The sequence below is a fragment of the Spodoptera frugiperda genome, chromosome 27 (genome assembly GCF_023101765.2).
Source record: "Spodoptera frugiperda isolate SF20-4 chromosome 27, AGI-APGP_CSIRO_Sfru_2.0, whole genome shotgun sequence".
Classification (NCBI taxonomy): domain Eukaryota; kingdom Metazoa; phylum Arthropoda; class Insecta; order Lepidoptera; family Noctuidae; genus Spodoptera; species Spodoptera frugiperda.
Window position 1 is genome coordinate 5655033 of NC_064238.1, and position 13803 is coordinate 5668835.

General features: G+C 35.3%; 1 protein-coding gene and 1 long non-coding RNA gene across 18 annotated transcripts in view; one reads left to right on the top strand and one right to left on the bottom strand.

Moving 5' to 3' along the window:
• Positions 1–13803, top strand: part of LOC118263915 (eye-specific diacylglycerol kinase) — a 148086-nt gene that overhangs the window by 89492 nt on the left and 44791 nt on the right. The window lies entirely within an intron of this gene.
• Positions 4977–5562, bottom strand: LOC126912606 (uncharacterized). The gene is made up of 2 exons (XR_007707305.1): positions 5533–5562; positions 4977–5275 (listed from the first exon to the last, which is right to left on the bottom strand). It is a non-coding gene; the product is annotated as an uncharacterized LOC126912606 (long non-coding RNA).

Genomic DNA, 13803 nt, shown 5'->3' on the forward strand with positions numbered 1-13803 from the left:
ATGTTACTTCTGTTAAAAAATAAATACATATTTTTGCTCTTCTCACAGTAGATCTTGTATTAAAGAAAGTGTGAGTATCTAAGTAAGTACCAATATGTATTAGTTATTTTTGAAACCTTTAATATTTATGAGAATATTACTATCTGGAATAGGTATCGGTTTAAGAAAATTGAATGTTCCTCTAGAGCTTGGTTGCTTATAAATATTTATGTACTTAAAATCTAAAATGTGTAGAGGTTTGTCAATAATGTTCTGTTCTAAGCGTGCTATCAAATCGAAATGTAATTGTTAGTTGACGGAAAATCCGTAAACAAAATAAGTATCTCCTAATGTGTTTCGTTGTGGTCAACATTGGGAACATACATTTCCAGTTAAAACCCACACACGACCTTGATTTAGAAACAGTATCCCCTTGTTTTTGTGAATTGTTACATAACAAAAATGATATATTAGGTTTGTTTTTCAGGAAGTTACATAAGAACCAATTTTTTGCAATTAAGTATGAAGGCAACGTGGCTTAGGATTTAAAATCCCATGTCAACAGCTGGTCACTAACCATCAATGTAAATATGCTGTCATACGAGTAATCTCCAAGTGCTAATCTTGGCAAGTCGCAGCCCACAGTGACTCCATTATTATAAAGAAGTGTATAAGCTTTCTTTAATCTGTGTGCGTCATCCAGATGACATCAGAATATAGACAAGTTTCAAATGGGAATATCCTACGTGATCACAATCACAAAAACATCCAACATCATTATTCAAATTTAGTAAAAAAATACAACAAATTAACGGCAAACGAACAAGATTGAAGTATTTTCTGTTGTAAAAACATTTTGAATCGAACAAAAAGTTATTGGACCTTAATTATACCCTTTTAAAGTGAAAGGAGCTTATTGTGTTGTCGCAGGTCAATGCCGAACATCGAATAACGGAGGATGTGTCATGCTCCATTTATGAATAATGCTACTGTGGAAAGTTTGACATTACGAAATAGCCTGACTACTCCATGAAAGGATTTTCGCAACGAATCGAGTGAAGCTAGTGCACAACGCGTTAAAAGTCGTACTGAGCTAGCGTGAACATATGTTGCTTCCCACAATAAGCTAACAAACAACTTGAACCTAAATTGAAAGAGTAGACATTACTACTATAAAATTAGCCCTCACTCCTACGTCATAAGGCTTCAAAGCCACGGTCAATGATTGCGTTACTAGTACCCAGAGCACGTATCTACATACAACGTTTTCGATAATGTGTCCCAATTTCAATTTGTCCGATTTATCTGAATTATAACTATTGGGGAGAGCGACCCTTCTCTATGGGTACGGTACATCGAATTTGTTCAGTTATCGAATAACCCGACAAATTCAATATCCTGAAAGTCTTTGGTCTGGGTTTTCCGAGTCCACTCGTGAAGGGATCAAATGGGTCGCGTCCATAGAATGACTGAATTTAATTTAAGGATAATTTTTCTATGAGCCTCTTGATATGTGTATGAAATGTTTGTTAATGTATTGACACACAAAGCAGGGCCATCCCAGAATTATTAAATTCACTCAATAGCTAATATACAAATCGTATTTATGCATATTCATTTCTAAGTAAGCCCAAAAGGTTTCAAACCCGTAGAATAAAAGTTTACTTCGAATACGACTGATTGAATCAGGAAAAATAATAGAAAAGGATTTTTATTTAACATAGAAGTTTTTTTACTAATATTTTTCCTTAAAGTCGTAATGTTTTTACCTATAAGGAAAACGTGAATAAAATAAATAATAAGTAGGTACGTACAATACATGTGTTTAGAAACGTTTGCGTTAGTTTCTCAGAAGATCCTTCGAAAATATAATGCGACATCAGATACATGGCAAATATATTGAGGTTATTAAATTATTGCGCAAACACGGTGTTCGGTTAATTTGTACTTTGTTTACTAACACCAGTTACGGAATCACGGAACTACCTCCCATCAATACATTTGAATGAGTCATGCTGCAACGCCGTCGTCAAACGGTTGGAACGCATTTTGCGAATCAAGATGCCTCGTATTCTATCAGACAAAAACAGCACTGGGTTTTTCACTTAAGATCGTTCTTTTTTATTAATTGGATTGAATTCTTAAAATAGTCAGTTTTCATCAGTGTTTCCCTGCGAGAGATGTCCGCAGTGTAGCGGAAAGTCAAAAGATGTTATTCTTACTAATCAAATAACTTGACACACGTTGATTGTATTGATGCGAATTGTGAAAATCTGTTTAAAATAAGTCTTCGAAATACGTAAAGTAGACATATATGTTACTAACTATTATAGACACTATAATAATGTAGATTTTCGGAAAGTCAATAATGTTTGAGATACAACGAGACGGCAAATCAAAGTCAAAATTGTAAATAACGATACCATTATTTATAGAAACCGTAAAACGAGTAGTCACAGTCACATATATTTTACTGCTTAGTGCATAAAAATGCAGTGCGAATATCAAAGATTTCCAATTCTTTTCGTTTTATGTTACACGGGGTAATAAACCGTTGATACGCTATGTTTACTCTCATTGTCGAAACAGCATGACGACCTACATTGCACAGCGCCGAGTGCTAAAGATTGTATGTGTTACTAGTTACTAGTGCACATGTTCTAAGCCTGTTGTTTATGCATGTGGGATCAGTTTGAACTTTACTCTGTAGGGATTTTAGTATCAGTGTCAATGACATCATGTATAACAAACACTTTAAATATTAGAGGTAAATTCCAAACAATCTTTAGTAAAACTATCAGCAAAGAATTATCTACCTCACACATGTTGAAATGTTTTACCAATAAAGTTGTGCTCCACGATAAAAGCTAGTTCATTTAAATACTTTGTTAAGGTTCACAAGTAAATTGAACCTGAAAGTAGCCAAGTAAAGCCCTAGCCTTGTCGCAGAGAAGCCGGTTGAATCGAGATGCCTCGGCGCGGAACCGGTTCGCCCACACACCGGAGTTATTAGCACATAGTCCTCAGCAATGCCATTGACGACCAGCTGTTATACAACGCTGCTAATTTGCTATGAACGTTGAACTTCTACGTAAGTTTGTATTACATGTTAGCAAGTACACGATGGTATTGTTTGTTGAGCTAAAATAATACATACAGAAATAACTTCCCCATCCATGCACGTCACACATATTGTATTTCTCGAAGGAATAGTGTAGGCAGAATGTAGGTGCTGCTTCATAGCCGGAGGTATCTCGTTTTGTAGGGACGAACGATCGATCAATCAGGCTTAATTCCTTACCTTAGCTTGCTAATTGGAATCAGGAGTAAGCTCACTCTATTCCAATTATTCCTGACTTAGTGATTCATTGTTTTGTTATTGAAAGTATTTAAGTGGAAAGCATTGAATAAATCTGCTAGTACGAGTACCGAATGTAGGTATAATAAGAAGAATTTTAGGAATAATTTCATAAGACGTAATCGTCCCTATTTTCTATATTTACTTCAATCAAGTTCGGTTGTGTACTATACAGTATTCTTGGAATATGATTATACGAATACATAACTAATTAGTCACCAAAGTAATGTGCTACGAAAAACGATCATAATATTTATTATTTTATGTAAACAATATAATTCTCAGACCCTAAACCAATAATTCATATTGGAGTTACCTACCTACTAGCTTTAATTTCATATTGGAGGTAACCACTGGCTTTTAATTTAATACATGAATGTGTGATCAATAAAAATACACAAATATTATGATGATACATAAGTACTTCGGACGATGACGCAGTTGATGCGCAAGTTTACATAATAAATAAAAGGTGTTGCTCTATCGTATTCACGCTAAGCTGCGGTCTTAGGCAAATGAGGGATAATCTTAGAATTAATGAGGGTTGACTGAAAGGCAAACGACGGAGCCGACGCTTTCGTAATGACAAGCTGTGCGGTTTGCGAATATTTTACATTAGCCACGAAGCTTTGCGTTTGGATCAAGCAAATTATAGACTTTTACAAGGAAGTTGTTTGAAAATTATTTAGTAAAGTAGTGCGGTTATTTTAATTTTAAAGTAGGAATTTTGTTTCAGTTCGTAGGAGTAAACTGAGTCAAATTTCAACATTGATCCTCCCTAATCAACAAAATGAAATATTAAGCTCCACGGCCATTTCCATAAAGATCTTTTCAAAGGGTGTGTATTAATTTACCTGCCTGCTTATTTTCGATGTAACAAAGGAGCCATTGTTTCCAGTATTATTGTGACGATCGAGGTCGCCGATATAATTGCATGCAGCGTGGACAAAATAAATAGCCGTAGACATTATAGCCGTTCATGATTAGCTGCATGCTTGCCGACCGCTTTAATTGGCTGGCAGTTTGGTTTATTCATACACGTCTCGTTAGTACGACGACTTGAAAGCATAGCCTCCTGCACTATGCATTCTACGTAGGTATTAAAACAGTCCAAACCTTTCATGTACCTGTGTAGCTACCTGTGTATGTTTGGTCGTATTGTGTAGTCATGGAAAACTCGTTACAGGAAATACAAGCGAACAGGTGAGACGGATTCATACCTTATTTTTATAGGGCTAGTGGAAAAACATGAACGTATCGATTGATGGTTGATGACATGCGATGTGATGAATGACCCTAGTAGTGGTGAACGAGTCGTTTAGGACTTCTGTTTACTAATACAATAATATGATTATGTATGGATCAAAATAAAAAAAGTCAACGGTAACATTTTAATGAAACGTCATTTTCATCTAGAGGTTGGTATGCGGAGCTGTCACTGATTGGACGTACAAATACACAAAATACACCTATCCAACTACTCACTTATTTCGATATTTATTTATAGCGTATTTTATAGTAGCAGTTTTAATTTACACTCATTTATGGAAATACTACCTAGTCATGACTTCTCATTTACCATACTTATGTAAATGAATTAGCTACCTACACGCTTTTCCTAGCAGTATAGAAACAAGAATTCACTGTAAAGCAAAATACATTTATTTCCAAATATGCCTTGGTGGGAAGTTCACAATCAATTTACCAGTTACAACAAAGTTACATTCTACACGCGGACGGCAGTGTCGATCTTGGGCTGTGTGGCGGCGGAGTTGAGAGACTCGCAGCGGCAGCACCGCCAGGTGTTCGTGCTCGGCACCAGGTGCTCACTGCTCACGCACTCCAAGTGGTACTGCGACGCACAAAGACTGCACTTTATGGACGCGCAGCCCTCCATCGTACGGTTGCAGAAAGCACAATCCATCTTCACTAATTTTACTGTCAACAAAAACAATCCCGTCAAATTCTTATCATCATATCAGTCCACGACTGAACATAGACCTCCCAGATTTACTTCCAGATTGGTTTATTGGAAGCGACCTGCATCTAGCGCAACAGCTTTCTATGACTTTGGTCTGTGGGTAGCCTTCGGGGCGTTTAATTAGGTCGCCTGTCCACCTTTTGGGTGCACTTCCTAAAACACATGAAATTCTTATACCTATCTACAAAAAAATATTTGTGAAAAACATACTTACTATATTATAATTCACTTATAAAATATATATTTTATTTGTTTTTATTCGAAAGGGGAAACTGTTTTATAATTTTTATGCGGTTTTAGGTAATGAGTGTATACGGTGTGACTGAAAAATTCAACTGGTAAAAAAACGATCGCTGACAGCGTCTTTTAGTTTTATTTTTTATTCTTTATTTAAAATTGAATACACGAACGAGTTTTGTTGACATTATTCTGGNNACCCTGCAGTACGTCACGAAAAAATGCAGTAGTGGCTTAGTGAACGCGGCACGTTCAGTGAAGTGCAACGTGCAGGGACGTGGAGAGCGAACAGGCGACGCGCTCAGCTGTCGCGCGGACTCCGCGGGGCCCGCTGATGCCGGCAGGCCTACAGTCTCCGTGCTCGCGCTAATCGCTTAGTCACGGCGCATGCCGCCACACTAGCGCACTACAACATCTGTGATAAAATACTACTTTACCTCCACTCTTGTGATAAATATGTGATGTTAAATGAACGGTCATGGGTTTTTTAGATGGTGTTTCGTTTTCTGTGTTTAAAAAGTGTCCGAACCTGAAATTGAAAAGGAGATGCAAGAGTCGAAGGTAAACAAACTTTTATTACCCGACTGTTTTGTCACATATAGTTATAGGGACGTGGAGATATTACTTACCTGCCGGTACATTATAACTTTGTTATTTCATCTATATATGTAATTATTTTGAATTGGGACGATAGGTACTACATAGTGTACTACTTTAACAGGATAATTGCTGTGGAAGCCATGTCCCTAGTATTTATTCTCGTCTATATATTTATAAACATTGCAATTAAATAACAACACAACGTATTACATCACTGTATCATAATAGTCACTTGTGTGGACAGTTTTCACTCAAAGTTATTGATAGATAACTTGTTTCATAATTTAAATAAGAATAACACGTGAATAGAATAAATCTAAATCAGGAACAGTCTAGTACAGTACGATACTGAGATGGGAGTGATTGTTATCTATGATAAGGTGTCGCGTGGTGGGTAATCACAACAGATCGGAACGTACAGCGTCAGTCTAACCGAAGATAACTGTTTTCTGCAAATCTAGAACAAGAGACTTCACGTGTGTGTTGTTATAAAACACACATTGTTTTGTTCGACGTTCATTGCCGTTTCGTATACCGGCTGTAAAGGATATGTCCTTGAACACGGCAGTGGGAGTATAATGAGACCAACTTGAATATGCAGTTTTACAAACCGAACGTTTTAGTACAAAGATATAATATTTGATCAAACTAAAACATTTAGGTCGTTAAACATGAATTTGAATCGAGTAATGTACTTTTAATGATTCTCCTATCAGTTTGGAAGTTTTTATAAATATTTTGTTGGTAGATATTTTATATTTTTATTTAAATTGCTAATGTAGGTATGACGACAGATAGTAATCAATAGTCAGGTGATTCAGATGACACGATTGCAAGTACTTAAGAATTGACTATTGTGGAAGTGTCTGCTTCACCAAGCATGACGCCCTTGAACGACATCTTGCGAGACAATCAATAAATAAATCATTTACATCGTTCACAACAATCGATTGTACAATTGCTGATATTTTAATTACAATACTCACGATAATGTGTTGTAATCATGCAATGTGTTTTTAATTGGTGAACGTCAAATTTTGCTCTCGGTGAATTTGATCTTGAAATTATTATTATTTTTTTAAAATCACTTTAACTTCTGAAAAGACAATACTCAGCAACTTTATAACCGACTTGAGAATAAAACTCAAAATCTCGCGTTTCCATCATATCCACAATATGATCAACTACCAAGACAATTGTTTAATTTCACATTATCTTTTTTTAATGTCCGCATCTCTTCTTCAATGAATGAACAGAACAGAATGACAAGAGTCTTCTCCATTCAAGTGTACGTACCTATGTACGTCCTATTCATCGGATTCATTGAGGAGTTTCAATTCCAAATCCTTTGAATGAAGTCTACTAGTGAACCAAACAAATGACTCAGTACCAACATATACATACCAATTATATATTAAAGTTGTTCTTACTTATAATCTAACAGGTAGAATCCCATCGTGTTTATGGACTTGTAAAATGACTTGCAAGAGCAATCAATTTTCTAATTTATATGAAGATCACGTTTTCATGTTTTTTATCACTGTATTTTTTTAAGGTACCTTACAACTGTCCCTTATTTGGTGAAGACCATTGGAAAATTAAGTTTCAGTCGAATTCTCGTTTTAAACGTTATTATTAAGCGATAAATAGTGGATAAAGCTCGTGCTATACATATACAAAAGTGTGGAGCCAAGTGATGGTATTTGGTCAAGTTTAAAATCGAATTGGTTACGTTATTTTAATTTCATATTAGCACTTATATGGCTACTAGTTCCTTGCTATTAACCTCTTATCTGCTGGTTTAAGAGACACAATAGAAAATACATTGTGTTCGCGGGTTAAACAACAAACAAACCGACAAGAAAATAACACTGTAAGTATTTATGTGAACGGTCATCTATACATTTTTCATGCTTCACACTAATTTCAGACGTTACCTTGCATGGTTCTCAGATCTAATATAAAGTGTGAACATATAACAATAGTACGGTGTCTAACTAGAAAGAGACCTTGACCATTCAATTTGTTTCGGTAACACTTTAAAAGGTGCTCCATTAAGCAATAACGATCTCATCTAGCGTAATGTAATATTGGGGCTTTATGATTTCGAAAACCTCAGTACGTGAAAGTACGAAGTCCAGATTAGTGTCTGATGTTGCAAAAACTGCAATGTTAATTGGCAAAAAGTGTCAGATTAGTGAAATGTGCATTACAGTCTACAGTTTAACCTTTCGGGAATCTTTAGTAATGTTATTTAGTTATGTACCGTGATATATTAATCTTGACTTATGTAAGAAATTGTTACAAAGTCATCAATGAATGTAGGAAATACAATAAGTTATGACGTAGTACCATTATACAAAGAACGAGGTACTAAATATCAAAGTAAACGTATAGATCCGCATCAATGTCATGGAAATGTGCCCAGAAGTCTCATTCCAATACAAAGACAATGTGCGTGTTGTATATTCTAATCCATATTGAGTTGTCATACATTAATTAATACGCATAATATGCGAATATATTGACTGACGTTTAAAATGCTATTGCGTACATACAGTGCTTTGTATATGCTCATTTCGTATCAGTTCAGTATCAAAAATATTTCACATTTTAATTAAAATAATATTCCCTTATCAATGTCATAGTTAAGCTGATATCGTATTATCGTACGAGTAATAAATTGAGTTTATTCTACTCTTATGGGAACATGTTACTGCCGCATAATAAACTACTCAACGTTTTGATCCTGTAGTAGTATAATCAGGTACACACACGACACAATTGTTCCACGGAACCACGGCAGCGTTCCGTGACGTCGAAACGGATCGGTGACTTCAAATGCGAAATTGCAATGTCAACTTTAAACTTTACCCCATAGAAGTCATAGTCGTGTAATTTCATAAAAGCCGCTTCAAAAGGCTAAACTAAATTCTTGATGGGGACCGTTTTTTCGACCGGAACTTGTATTTTTAGTAGCAATTTTGCAAATGAGCTATATAAACACAAAATGATTGATAATAATCATAGTAATTCCAAAAACTTCGGAAGTAATTGCTTTGTCCAATAATACGGTTGGCAATCTTATCAAGGTTAATTGTATGAAATAAGTTAAGCAATACAATCGGAAATTACTTATCTTTCAGATCAATGTTACTTCTGTTAAAAAATAAATACATATTTTTGCTCTTCTCTCAGTAAATCTTGTATTAAAGAAAGAGTGAGTATCTAAGTAAGTACCTATATGTATTAGTTATTTCTGAAACCTTTAATATTTATGAGAATATTACTATCTGAAATAGGTATCGGTTTAAGAAAATTGAATGTTCCTCTAGAGCTTGGTAGCTTATAAATATTTATGTACTTAAAATCTAAAATGTGTAGAGGTTTGTCAATAATGTTCTGTTCTAAAGCGTGCTATCAATTCGAAATGTAATTGTTAGTTGACGGAAAATCCGTAAACAAAACAAGTATCTCCTAATGTGTTTTGTTGTGGTCAACATTGGGAACATACATTTCCAGTTAAAACCCACACACGACCTTGATTTAGAAACAGTATCCCCTTGTTTTTGTGAATTGTTACATAACAAACAATGATATATTCGGTTTGTTTTTAAGGAAGTTACATAAGAACCATTTTTTTGCAATTACCTATGAAGGCAACGTGGCTTAAGATTTAAAATCCCATGTCAACAGCTGGTCACTAACCATCAATGTAAATATGCTGTCATACGACTAATCTCCAAGTGCTAATCTTGGCAAGTCGCAGCCCACAGTAATTCAATTATTGTAAAGAAGTGTATAAGCTTTCTTTAATCTGTGTGCGTCATCCAGATGACATCAGAATATAGACAAGTTTCAAATGGAAATATCCTACGTGATCATAATCACAAAAACACAAACATCATTATTTAAATTTAGTAGAAAAATACAAATCAATTAACGACAAACGAACAAGATTGAAGTATTTTCTGTTGTAAAAACATTTTGAATCGAACAAAAAGTTATTGGACCTTAATTATACCCTTTTAAAGTGAAAGGAGCTTATTGTGTTGTCGCAGGTCAATGCCGAACATCGAATAACGGAGGATGTGTCATGCTCTATTTATGAATAATGCTACTGTGGAAAGTTCGACATTACGAAATAGCCTGACTACTCCATGAAAGGATTTTCGCAACGAATCGAGTGAAGCTAGTGCACAACGCGTTAAAAGTCGTACTGAGCTATGAGCATATGTTGCTTTCTACGATAAGCTAACAAACAACAAGAACCTAAATTGAAAGAGTGGACATTACTACTATAAAATTAGCCCTCACTGCTACGTCATAAGGCTTCAAAGCCACGGTCAATGATTGCGCTACTAGTACCCAGAGCACGTATCTACATACAACGTTTTCGATAATGTGTCCCAATTTCAATTTGTCCGATTTATCTGAATTATAACTATTGGGGAGAGCGACCCTTCTCTATGGGTACGGTACATCGAATTTGTTCAGTTATCGAATAACCCGACAAATTCAATATCCTGAAAGTCTTTGGTCTGGGTTTTCCGAGTCCACTCGTGAAGGGATCAAATGGGTCGCGTCCATAGAATGACTGAATTTAATTTAAGGATAATTTTTCTATGAGCCTCTTGATATGTGTATGAAATGTTTGTTAATGTATTGACACACGAAGCAGGGCCATCCCAGAATGATTAAATTCACTCAATAGCTAATATACAAATCGTATTTATGCATATTCATTTCTACGTAAGCCCAAAAGGTTTCAAACCCGTAGAATAAAAGTTTACTTCGAATACGACTGATTGAATCAGGAAAAATAATAGAAAAGGATTTTTATTTAAACATAGAAGTTTTTTTACTAATATTTTTCCTTAAAGTCGTAATGTTTTTACCTATAAGGAAAACGTGAATAAAATAAATAATAAGTAGGTACGTACAATACATGTGTTTAGAAACGTTTGCGTTAGTTTCTCAGAAGATCCTTCGAAAATATAATGCGACATCAGATATATGACAAATATATTGAGGTTATTAAATGATTGAGTAAACACGGTGTTCTGTTAATTTGTACTTTGTTTACTAAGACCAGTTACGGAATCACGGAACTACCTCCCATCAATACATTTGAATGAGTCATGCTGCAACGCCGTCGTCAAACGGTTGGAACGTGTTTTACGAATCAAGATGCCTCGTATTCTATCAGGCAAAAACAGCACTGGGTTTTTTCTCTTAAGATTGTTCTTTTTTATTAATTGATTTCTTAAAATAGTCAGTTTTCATCAGTGTTTCCCTGCGAGAGATGTCCGCAGTGTAGCGGAAAGTCAAAAGATGTTTATTCTTAGTAATCAAATAACTTGACAAACGTTGAGTTTATTGATGCGATTTTGAAAATCTGTTTAAAATAAGTCTTCGAAATACGTAAAGTAGACATGTATGTTACTATTATAGACATTATGGCAATGTAGATTTTCGAAAAGTCAAAAATGTTTGAGACAAAACGAGACCGCAAATCAAAGTCAAAATTGTAAACAGCGATACCATTATTTATAGAAACCGTAAAACGAGTAGTCACAGTCACATATATTTTACTGCTTAGTGCATAAAAATGCAGTGCAAATATCAAAGATTTCCAATTCTTTTCGTTTTATGTTACACGGGGTAATAAACCGTTGATACGCTATGTTTACTCTCATTGTCGAAACAGCATGACGACCTACATTGCACAGCGCCGAGTGCTAAAGATTGTATGTGTTACTAGTTACTAGTGCACATGTTCTAAGCCTGTTGTTTATGCATGTGGGATCAGTTTGAACTTTACTCTGTAGGGATTTTAGTATCAGTGTCAATGACATCATGTATAACAAACACTTTAAATGTTAGAGGTAAATCCCAAACAATCTTTAATTATGCAAAGAATTATCTACCTCACACATGTTGAAATGTTTTATCAATAAAGCAGTGCTTCACGATAAAGGCTAGTTCATTTAAATACTTGTTAAGGTTCACAAGTAAATTGAACCTGAAAGTAGCCAAGTAAAGCCCTAGCCTTGTCGCAGAGAAGCCGGTTGAATCGAGATGCCTCGGCGCGGAACCGGTTCGCCCACACACCGGAGTTATTAGCACATAGTCCTCAGCAATGCCATTGACGACCAGCTGTTATACAACGCTGCTAATTTGCTATGAACGTTGAACTTCTACGTAAGTTTGTATTACATGTTAGCAAGTACACGATGGTATTGTTTGTTGAACTAAAACAATACATACAGAAATAACTTCCCCATCCATGCACGTCACACATATTGTATTTCTCGAAGGAATAGTGTAGGCAGAATGTAGGTGCTGCTTCATAGCCGGAGGTATCTCGTTTTGTAGGGACGAACGATCGATCAATCAGGCTTAATTCCTCACCTTAGCTTGCTAATTGGAATCAGGAGTAAGCTCACTCTATTCCAATTATTCCTGACTTAGTTGATTCATTGTTTTGTTATTGAAAGTATTTAAGTGGAAAGCATTGAATAAATCTAATAGTACAAGTACCGAATGTAGGTATAATAAGAAGAATTTTAGGAATAATTTCATAAGACGTAATCGTCCCTATTTTCTATATTTACTTCAATCAAGTTCGTTTGTGTACTATACAGTATTCTTGGAATATGATTATACGAATACATAACTAATTAGTCACCAAAGTAATGTGCTACGAAAAACGATCATAATATTTATTATTTTATGTAAACAATATAATTCTCAGACCCTAAACCAATAATTCATATTGGAGTTACCTACCTACTAGCTTTAATTTCATATTGGAGGTAACCACTGGCTTTTAATTTAATACATGAATGTGTGATCAATAAAAATACACAAATATTATGATGATACATAAGTACTTCGGACGATGACGCAGTTGATGCGCAAGTTTACATAATAAATAAAAGGTGTTGCTCTATCGTATTCACGCTAAGCTGCGGTCTTAGGCAAATGAGGGATAATCTTAGAATTAATGAGGGTTGACTGAAAGGCAAACGACGGAGCCGACGCTTTCGTAATGACAAGCTGTGCGGTTTGCGAATATTTTACATTAGCCACGAAGCTTTGCGTTTGGATCAAGCAAATTATAGACTTTTACAAGGAAGTTGTTTGAAAATTATTTAGTAAAGTAGTGCGGTTATTTTAATTTTAAAGTAGGAATTTTGTTTCAGTTCGTAGGAGTAAACTGAGTCAAATTTCAACATTGATCCTCCCTAATCAACAAAATGAAATATTAAGCTCCACGGCCATTTCCATAAAGATCTTTTCAAAGGGTGTGTATTAATTTACCTGCCTGCTTATTTTCGATGTAACAAAGGAGCCATTGTTTCCAGTATTATTGTGACGATCGAGGTCGCCGATATAATTGCATGCAGCGTGGACAAAATAAATAGCCGTAGACATTATAGCCGTTCATGATTAGCTGCATGCTTGCCGACCGCTTTAATTGGCTGGCAGTTTGGTTTATTCATACACGTCTCGTTAGTACGACGACTTGAAAGCATAGCCTCCTGCACTATGCATTCTACGTAGGTATTAAAACAGTCCAAACCTTTCATGTACCTGTGTAGCTACCTGTGTATGTTTGGTCGTATTGTGTAGTCATGGAAAA